The 11,468-nt window shown below is 36.7% G+C and overlaps 1 long non-coding RNA gene across 1 annotated transcript; it reads left to right on the forward strand.

Moving 5' to 3' along the window:
* Window positions 1-8,710: 8,710 nt before the first annotated feature.
* On the forward strand, window positions 8,711-10,489 carry LOC110896994. Its single transcript, XR_004875045.1, has 3 exons — window positions 8,711-9,319; window positions 9,887-9,967; window positions 10,453-10,489. It is a non-coding gene; the product is annotated as an uncharacterized LOC110896994 (long non-coding RNA).
* The last annotated feature ends 979 nt before the right edge of the window (window positions 10,490-11,468 follow it).

The following is an 11,468-nucleotide window of genomic DNA, read 5'->3' on the forward strand; positions in this document are numbered from 1 at the left end:
TAAATTCAAGACTAAACTCAAACTTGTAAGTAGTTCAAGTGACGGTGGTAACCGTAGAATGATGCCTTATACTCGTATTAAGTATGAAGAGTAATTAGGAAGTGGGTAGCTTTGTATTAGTACCACTAAGTCAGTGAATGTCTATAGTATACGTATAATGTTGTGCTAAGCCCTCATATGAGCAAGGAAGTAATTGGAAGAACGTTAGTAATGGGATGATGGGGTTGCTTATGATTACAATAATGAATTATAGCGTGCATGATTCGTGTGAAGAATAAAATAAATCGATTTATTTATATTAGTAGATGTATGAATATGTTACGCTTATTTAGAAGGATAGAAACAAGCCGCAAGCATAAGCTTGTACGACAATTAGTATGTATTTGGAATAAATTTCAATGAACGAACCGCTAGTGATGATGTATGTTAGGAACTAGTATTATAAAGTGAAAACGACACTAATAAGAGCTCTGGATCAGATTCTGACTTATATGTGATTATGAAAGTAAATTGTTTGAGTTAAGAACGGAGGGACAATGCGTACAAATACGTTTATGCATAAATGAAACACTTGCCAAGATTCAGAATGCGTCCATGTCAGTGTAAGCGAATAGATGAAAAGTAAGAATAGAAGTGGTCTAGTTGGAATGAGAAGGGTTTCGGGGACGAAACCTCTTTTAAGGGGGGTGGACTTGTAACACCCCAAAAATGTTTGTTTCACATAGGATAAAATGTAGAAGTAAATGGGATAGTATTTAAAATTTATACGTAAATGAAATATAGGGACTAAAGTTGTAAATACCCAAAAAGCTAGGTTACTAAATAACAAAAGACAAAGACCCACACACAATTCGTGTGTGTGGGGGTGTTCTGGTCGAGCAAACAAGGGGGGGAGCAAGAGGATGAACCCTAGTTCACCAAATTCACAAGAATTAAGTGAAATCTTGAGAAAAATTGAAGGTGTAAACAACGAATTCTAGGCTCCTACATCTGTTCTTCGAATTGTTAAGTTAAATTTTATGATTTAGTAAAGTGTAGGAAATGGGTCTTGATCAAATCTGATTGCATGTTATGAAATTTATGAAATTCGGTTAAGATTATGACGTAAGATGAGAATTATGTCTGATTTCTAGCAATTTTATTGTTAATAGCCAAGACCCAAGTTGATGAGAAGTTACTAGGGTTAGAATGATCAAGTTTTGGTATGTGTGTGTGTGATGTTGAAGAATAACCTTGTTTATGATATGAAATCACTAGAAAATATGATATGGAGTAAAGCTTAATTGATTGTTGTTGAATGATTGAAGTAATTAGCTTAGAAATATATGTTAGATAGATGAGTAAATGTCCCGAAAATGCGAAACCCGCCATGTGTTTGATGAAATGCTTGAATGAACAACTATGTGTAATTTAGAAAATAAAAGAGAGAGATTTCGGGTATTAAACGAATGAATGTATGTGTTGATATAGGCATAAAGGAAGAAGATTCAAGCTCTAAGAAGTCGGAAGGCCCTCAGGATCGAGGTATGTTCCGTTGCATACAAATCCTTGTTAAAATTGTCTTTTTATTTAACTTAGATGTAAAACAACCCTTGTATGACATTTGTGGTAATTAGCGAGTAGATAGCAAATCCTTTAAGGATTTGGTTATGCTAACGAAAGTTGTGATAAGCTATGCAAATCGGCCGGTTCAAGTGCACAAGCCGTGTAAGATTAAGCTACCATCCGTTTCGCACGGGTGGTTTTGGAATGCTATGATGAATGTTAGAAGCTTAATCCGATACGCAGATAGAAAGAAGAATATATGTTGAAGGAAAATAACCCAATTAAACGGGTCGAATATGTATGCTTAACTCTCAATGAGAGTGTTTATGCCAAACCCAATTAAACGGGTCGAACGTGTATGCTTAACTCTCAATGAGAGTGTTTATGCCAAACCCAATTAAACGGGTCGAACATGCATGCTTAACTCTCAATGAGAGTGTTTATGCCAAACCCAATTAAACGGGTCGAATGTGTATGCTTAACTCTCAATGAGAGTGTTTATGCCAAACCCAATTAAACGGGTCGAATGTGTATGCTTAACTCTCAATGAGAGTGTTTATGCCTAACCCAACTATTTGGGTAGTCGAATGCGTAAAGGATGAATGTTTTTGTATGGATGGAGCTAAAACGATAGGATTATGATTTAACTAGTGTGATAACTAACCTTTTAAAATTTGATTGTTAATGTAGGTAAAACTCCACTTTAGGCGATTTGGAGATATGGAGCGAGTACGTGTTCACGCCTTATTATACCAAGCGCTTCCGCTAGTTTATATGCACACTTTTTGGGTCCATGTCTTGTTACTTTGTTTGATCTTGTTAGAAGTCATACACTTAAAAAAAACTTGTTGTCTTCGTTTTAGGAAGTTTAAAGTTTAAATGGGTCGTAGATTGTCGTTAGTTTATTATGTTAAAAACAGGGGGCACGTTCGTTGTACGAACGGGTCATGCCCAATTTTTGTAAAAATATTAATTATGTATCAAATTTGGTGTTTTGATGTCTTTAGTTTATTTATTTTTAAGTAAACTATTATTTTTATGGAAAAGGGGACCTTACATGAGTGGAATATCGGGTTCAGCGTTGTCTTGGTTTTGAGCGTTTGATGTGCCTTCGTCATGAGGTATAATGGGTTCTGATTGTAGAGGTGAATTTGGAGTTGGTGCAGTAGCTTCAGGTGCAGTAGTTGCATTGGGTACAAGAGGAGTAATCAGAGTAATGGTAAGCGACGAGTCTCTCCCCCCCCCCGCGTCTTGTACTTCTTGCAATTCTTCGTAAGGGTTGGTACTGCTCCCACTGACCTTGAAATCCTCCAGGAACGCGGCACGCTTGGTCTCAACAATACGGGTGACATGGGAAGGATAATAGAAACGATAACCCTTAGAGTTCTCAGGATACCCGATAAAGAAACAGGTAACTGTTTTAGGGTCAAGTTTCCTTAGGAAAGGATTGTAAAGTTTTGCTTCAGCAATGCAGCCCCATACTTTCATATATTTAAGACTCAGTTTCCTTCCTGTCCAAAGTTCATAAGGAGTTTTAGGGACAGACTTAGAAGGAACTCTATTGAGTATATGAACAGCTGCTTTTAACGCTTCAGTCCAGAGGAATAATGGTAAATTAGTGTTGGCTAACATACTGCGCACCATGTTCATAAGGGTACGGTTTCTTCTTTCAGCGACACCATTTTGCTGAGGTGTACCAGGCATGGTGTATTGGTTCACAATCCACTGGCCCTTACAAAACTCATAAAATGGACCAGGAGCTTGACCCACATCAGTATGTCTTCCATAATATTCACCGCCTCTATCTGATCTCACAACTTTAATCTGACGATCTAATTGCTTTTCAACTTCAGCCTTATAATCTTTAAAAGTTGTAAGAGATTCAGACTTTTCCTTAATTAGATACAAGTACATGTAACGAGAATAATCATCAATAAAAGTGATAAATGAAGTATGTCCTGTTATGCCAGTGATTTGGTAGGGACCACTAATGTCAGTGTGAATGAGTTCTAATGAATTAGAACTCCTAGTGGCACCTTTCTTATTCGCTAATGTCATTTTACCTTTAAGACATTTGACACATGTTCCAAAATCAGAGAAATCGAGAGGAGGTAAGACTTCATCCTTTACGAGACAATTTAATCGTTCTTTTGAAATGTGGCCTAAACGCTGATGCCACAACATGGATGAAGTCTCTAAGTCTCGTTTCTCTTCCATCTTTGTGAGTGATTCATTAATGTTATATGACAACAAAGATTTGGAAAAGTTATCTTCTAGTTCTAATCTATAGAGACCACCATCCAGAATACCAGTACCATAAAGAACAGAATCATAGAGGATAGAGAGTTTGCGATGACCATGGGAAACAATAAAACCGTCCATGTCTAACTTTGGTCCTGATACAAGGTTCCGAGTTACCTCAGGAACATATAAGGTATCATAAAGTTTAATACATAAACCAGTTTTCATAACTAATTGTAATGTTCCAATGGCCTTCACTTCTAATTCTTGATCATCCCCAACCTTAAGCGTTCTTTGGTTTCTTTCCAGCTTCCGGATTGAAAGGAATCCCTGAGTAGAGTTGGTAACATGAACCATAGAACCAGAATCAAACCACCAAGAATTAGCAGGAACAATTAAATTATAGGACTCAAGTATCATAAAATAATCGTTACCTTTCTTAGCCAGCCACTCCTTAAAGTCAGGGCATTCCTTCTGCATGTGTCCTGTCTTTTTACAGAACTTGCAGCGGATACTGCCTAAGGAGTTCTTAGAGCTGGAAGGTGCACTTGTATTAGAGTTAGGGTTAGGCCTTTGGACTTTTGAAGCATCCTTCCTCTGATAACTGTTCTTCCTTTTCTTAGAATTGGAGGTAGTGAAGTTTGCAACATCAGTATGGCGATCCATCCTCATACGCTCTTCCTCCTGTACGCACATAGCGACCAGTTCACTCATTGTCCATTTGTCCTTCTGAGTGTTGTAATTGATCTTGAATGCTTTAAAGGACGAAGGAAGCGAAGTAATGATGAAATGAACAAGGAAACCATCACTGATTTCCATTTCCAGCCCCTTCAGCTTATTGGCCATGTCATTCATCATCATGATGTGCTCGCGAATGTCGCTCCTCCCATCATACTTAGTTGTCACCAGCTTGAGAATAAGGGTACTAGCGTGTGCTTTAGACGTCCCCTTGAACTGTGCCTCCACAGAAGCCAAGTAGGTTTTAGCATCTTCAGAATCAGGAATAGCTCCCCTGATAGCATTGCTTATGGACTGCTTCATAAACATGAGACACATGCGGTTACATCTAGTCCACTTTTCATGAAGTATCTGCTCAGCAGCAGTACTCTGAGTGGTAAGGTCCGCTGGCTTATTCTCCCTTAGAGCATAATCGAAATCCAACAGCCCAAGCATAAGCATGAGAGCATCCTTCCATGCAGCAAAGTTATCACCAGTCAAAGATGGAATCCCCTGATTGGGCGCTGATAGTGGAAATAAGATGAGCAAGTTATGATACTAAGGAAGAAGTCCTAATGTGATCTAAGGGCATGTTAAACTAAGGCAGGCATAAATAATGACCATTTTACATAATGAAGCTGTGATATTGTCTATTACTAACATCAAAATAATAGACTTAATTAAAATTCTACTTAAACGAAAACAAAACAGCTTTGGCCAGAAGTGTAATCATTTAAGCATATGTGCAAAGTGGTTGTAACAAATCAGCTTTGGCCAGAAATTGAAACAATCACTTTAGTTATGCACTTGTTAAGTATGCCATCTATGAAAGAATTAAATCAGCTTTGGCCAGATATTAAAACATTCATGCTTATGATGCACATTTAACATAGCTTTCGTAATACTTTGAATGATAAGTAGATGTATCAAGTCAGCTTTGGCCAGAAATGATACATCAGAAGCTCATTCAAGTTAAGCTATTTTGGTTTTGCAAAACGTTACATTATCTGATTCTGATTATTTAACTAAATAATTACAAAACCAATTATTTAATAGCAAACTACCCGTTAGCGCAACCACGGTCTCGAGTTATGACGTTATGAGATTTCGAGTCAGGTCTCGACTGAGTTATGAGATCTCGAGTCATGATGAGGTCTCGAGTCGTAACCACGGTCTCGAGTTATGACGTTATGGTCTCGAGTCGCAACCTTTGTCTCGAGTTATGACGTTATGGTCTCGAGTCGAGACCTTTGAGCTCTTATGATTTCGAGTCGAGACCTTATGGTCTCGAGTCGAGATCTGTTGGTCTCGAGTTGTGAAGGTTTTAATGACCTGATGATTTCGAGTCGAGACCCTATAGTCTCGAGTCGAGACTGATGGTCTCGAGTCGTAATCTGATGATCTCGAAGCTTCCTGTTACCGCTGTTAATTGTGATAACATAACCGAAAATTCGAAATCTAAGGGATTATGAGATATTGTTTCCTGTTTTAAGATGATCTAATTTTATCAACATATTTCGAAAATAATAACTGTTTATCTAATAACAGTTTCGAATAAAATTAAAAGATAAAATTAGATCAAACATGGAAAAACACCCATTAATCCTAAATCATTCCAAAACATAACAGAATTCTTCGAATTTTCCCAAGAACATGATGAACCCTAAAAAATTAAAACATAAAATTCTGGAACCCGAAACCTGAATTTTAATAATTTTTCTAAACAGATTTCGGCTAAAACATAAACCAGTTAATTTCGAATGAACTTTTGATTAATCTTTTTCTGAAAACAATGATCTCGAGTCGATCTTCATGACTCGAAACCGGTTGTGACGTTTTGAAGTTATAAAAAAAAATCCGTTTTCCAAGTTTCAATCCCAGAATTATGGATACGAAAACAGAACTGACTAATCAACATATGCTCTAATACCACATGTTGGTTCAGTTCTGTTTGTGCATGAAGGAAAACTGTAAAACATACCTGTTATAGCAGACAGTGCGTTGGAAAATCCAGTAATGGAGTTCGACATGCTTGTCATCGTGATCTGGTTCCTCCTTAGGATGCTGACTAATGATGGGGACTTAGAGAAACCGAAAAGGGATATCGGTTTGGAGAGGAGGTCGAACTAATGATGTTATGGCTAATGGGGTGTGTAATTGTGTAACTGAGTAACCCCTTAACCTCCACATAACTCTCCTTTTATAAGCACCCAGGAGGAAACCTAATTAGTTAATAAGGGTAATATGGTCCATCAACAATTACCAACTAATTATTTAATAGGTTCTAATATATTTTGATCTCTATAATGTAAATGATTATGATGGCTATAGATTAAATATTAATACGTAACATATTTAATCTTACAAACAACACTTTAAGGTGCTGGAGTTACTGATTTCAGCCCCATTTCCCAACCTTCTTCTCCAATCCCAATCCCAATCCCACCCAGCCGCACTTCCGTTGGCCCGCTCTCTTACTGTACCCTCCGCACACCAAAATTATGTTTGTCTGAATTTAAATAAGTGATAAAAGACACTGCAATTTTCTTTTTGGACGGCAGACTGCAACATTATTTCACAACAAAAAAGATTATACCATAATTCTAGCAAGTTACTGGTCACAAACGCTCGACCCACCCATACAAATTCACCCAAACAACAGAATTACAAAAGGACTATTCTATGAGATCAAACATCACGTAGTTCCTCCACTCAATTGACCTGCACTTCGCCTTATGCTTGTACCACAGAAAGGTTGTACGCTGCACTTCCCCTACACTTGCCCGTTTGCTAGAAAAGATCAAGTCACCAATATGATCATCCGCACTACTTTTCTTTTACCCGGTCCAATTACTGACTTATGTGATAACCAACAGGTCCTTCATCGAGAGAGCGAAAATCTGAGGCACTTTTAACCAATTACTAACCTTTTGCCAAGCAATTGTCGCCGTGTAACAGGATGAAAACAAATGGTCCGCGTCTTCTTCTTGTTCTCCACAAAGTCGACACATTGAAGACCCTTGAAGAATGTGACGTTTCCGTAATCCTTTTTGTCACTATCCTGTCTTGGACACCCAGCCAAGCAAATACATTCACCTTTTGGAGCCCATTTAACCCAACCGTAAGGACAAAATGGAACATCATGCTCAGATAAATCGATAATAATGCTCGGCAAGATGGAACTGTTTAATCCCCACCCACACCATGCCTCCAGACTCACTTATCCGAGTTGCCCGACAGTTCCACCCGGGCAATTAAATCACTAATTTGGCCCAGCTGAAGGCATGTAACCCTAACAAAGACACTGCAATTAATAGTTAAAAATATATGACACACCTGAATGTCAGGTCCAACAAAGCGAGCAACTTGACTTGGTATAACAACAAACACTTGCTCAAATGATGAGGTATCTTTTGTAATATCTCGCTTGGTGCCATGTAATGTTGCGGAGCTTTTTCTTAAACTTCCAAAAGAGTTGTTTGACAACTATGTTTTCCTCACATATATGAACGCGTCTTGACTAAACCTGAGAGAGTACACAAACTATTGTCGGCATATATTTCAAGGTGGAGGTTGCTTCACATTTAACCGGTTGACCTTGAGTTAATGATTTCAATCGCCAGACCCTTCTCAAAGCACGCAAGACCCTCCTCACCTGAAAACAATATAACCGCAAAGATAAAAAAAAAAATTGCTTTATAACTTTTTAAAAACAATGTCTGAAGTTCATGAGAGAATATTTTACCAAGTACCATATCATTGTCTGAATCTCGATGGAAGTTGTAACATCCGTCAAATTGGGTATCCAAAATCCGACCTGTTTTGAATTTTGGATCCTAACCATTTGAAGCTCGGATTTTTTTCGCGAAACTAATCAACCGTCGAAGGAATTTAATCCATTTATCGATTTTTATCTACTTATTTAAATGATTAATTTAATTAAAATATCAACTAAAATTATTAAAGTTAATTTGGTTAGTTGGTTTTAAGTATAAACAAATTATAAATTTTTATTTAACAATCATAAACTAGAAAGCCTTGTATGTAAATTATGAGAAAAATAATGAAAATAGGAACTTGAAACATAACATCACATGTATTACGTGATATCATGTAATTCTTTTTTCCCCTTTTATTATTGCCGCCAAAACAGAAAGATGACAACCTTCATTTCCATTTTTAAAACCTTAAACTGATTTTTCGGGATTACTATCAGTTACGCGTGTTTCCATTCTTCACCAATCAAGAACTTAGACATCTTTTCGTACTAAAGAAACCGAGTAACAGCCGCTGTTGTTTTATTTATTTATTCTTTTAAACTTTCGTTGATTGTTCGGAATTAGCAATAAATTCTGCATTTCCGCTTTTTTTTAAACCAATCAAGAGCTTAATCTATAATCATCATGGCTTTAAACATTCACCGAACCATCTATATATAACTCCACATATTCTGTTCGACACCCTCATTCCTCACACACATCTCCCACCTTTCTGTTTCGCCACTTCAAAACAATCCACCGGAGACGGGAGATCGCGAAGACATCAGAGGACGACAGGAACGCGGCACGCCTCGTTTACGGTATACGTTCCAACTATTCTTTTATTTTCTTTTCGTTCGTCGTTCCTTCGTTTCTGTCAATTTCAAAGTTAAAACACAACGGATTCTTAATTGGTTACATGTTCTGTTCTTGTCTTCTTTATGACACCGCGCATTGTCGGAAAGAACTCGAAGCCGCCAGAGTTGGAGGTCTCGCCGGAACCGGGGTTCATCGGAGGCGCCCGTAAGCCGCAACTGAGTTTCGCTCCTTTCATTTCGGTATACTTTTTCTTCGTCCATTACTATTTATTTACTTTTTTTTTCCTTTGCTGCACCTCCATTTTCCTGTTTGATCTTATAAAGCCAAACTTCATATAACTAACTGTGTTCAAAATTTATATGATACAATTCATTTCACAAAGGAAACCAAAGTTCAGTGAGTTTTGTTTGTAACTACTATGTTCACTGTTTATTTTTTTAACCAATATAGTGGGTTTTGGTTGTTGCTCGTTAACCCGGAGTCACGGGTTTGAACCCGGGCAGACCCGGTTTTGGACATTTTTGGGTTTATTTTTAAAGATTTTTTTTTATAATTATAAAATCTTTATAAACAACAGTTTTTGCTTTCCTTAGTTACTTTCATTTCTTTTCCTTTCTTTTGATACTTATTTTTTTATAACTAATTAGTTGATTACTAAAACCCAAATGACTTATTAATTAATTTTTATAACATAACATATTAGTTAGGAAAATCTATAAATTTTAGATATCTACATAACAAATTTATCAACTATATTAGGAATTATATTTAACTTACAAATAATAGAAGTTCGTTTAAATATTTAGGATAACCATTACATTCGTTCTCTTGGATTTTACCCAATCTTATTCATACGCTACTTTACAAGAAGCGCAACGCAATCTAAGGTGAGTATACATGACCCATTTTCCATTTTAACACTTTTGGGTGCAATATGTATTCTATATCAATCACATTATTCACTTCAAACAGCTTTATGCACACTCTATCCAAATTGCACGTGATACATTTGATTCATGCTATACATGTTATGCTATTGTAAACTCTCATGACTATGTGTTCATTAACTTTGCAAGCCTCCCCTAACAATGGTAGCGCTATAGGTTGAGAAACGCCCCTCCCGTTATTCTTGCGGGTATTGTTAGGTTAATCTATGTTAAAACCTCCCGTTATACTTTTGGGATTGGCACTTTAATTGCGTTAAACTTTGGTTTGGACACATAGAGTAACATCGTTTCGAGTATATACTGTTAATGTGTAATCATGTTATTCACGTTGGATATGAGCAACTTCAAATATTTTATTATGCTATGTATCAAACTTGTATACTCGCCAACATATTTTGTTGATTTTATTTTAATACATATTGCAGGTTGATTAGTACAAGACTCAAGAAACAAGCTAGGATGGCTTTAAATACCCATTTTAGCAATTAAACAATGTTTGAATCTATGTTTACTATTTGAAACAATGTATTATTCTTTAGTTTTAATAAAATGATTTAGTTCATATTGTCACATTTAGTGTTATGTTGTTTTGAGCAATTTGTTCGTCTCATCCCGATGTTTCCGCCATCGGTTGGGGTGTGACAGAAGTCATTTCTTTTGTAAATTTACCCGATAAATTGGTAGTGGAGATCAAGCGAACAACCTCAGCTACAGCCTGAGTGGCTGTCAGCGCTGCTTCTGCTGCCATGGTTGTGGCATATGCGACTGAGTACGCGCGTTTACTCTGTTCATTATCGACTTCAATGAGTGTAAGAGAGCCTGGTTTTACATTATCGCCCCAACTATTTACTTTTTGATCAGCAACCAGTGACCCAGACATAAAGTAGCATTTCCAAGCTGGCCACTTAAAAGTTAAGAAACAGTATCACATGATTGGTAATTTGAACATGAAAAACTGCACATAATTTGTACTATATAAAACAGACATAAAGATATATGACTGACCAAGTCGATTGAGAACAAATCCTATACCATTAAAAAATGTCAAAACCCCATTAACCTCTCTTTCAACTGGAATCACCATCGGCCGGACAACCAATAGCAATTCTCTGAAAAAGATTACAGATATCCACTCAAATTAAAAAAAAGTAAAAAAAAAAAATAAAGAAAGAAAGAACAACAATATATAGACATAAGAAGAACTTGAGTACGTTCTATCTATAAAGGCAGGATGAACTCACCTAGACTTCATCTCCTAGTCTTAATAATCAAAATTAAACCCCTAGTAAAACTTAAAATTCCAATCAAAATTTAAACCATTTACCGCTACAAATGTATCTAAAATCAACCAACATATTCTACCTGAAGTTTGCCATTGTTAAGCAATATTGTAATGGTGTACTCTGCAATAATACGACAACATTTGCATCAATCCAGTCTC

This window comes from Helianthus annuus, chromosome 12 (assembly GCF_002127325.2).
Source record: "Helianthus annuus cultivar XRQ/B chromosome 12, HanXRQr2.0-SUNRISE, whole genome shotgun sequence".
NCBI lineage: Eukaryota > Viridiplantae > Streptophyta > Magnoliopsida > Asterales > Asteraceae > Helianthus > Helianthus annuus.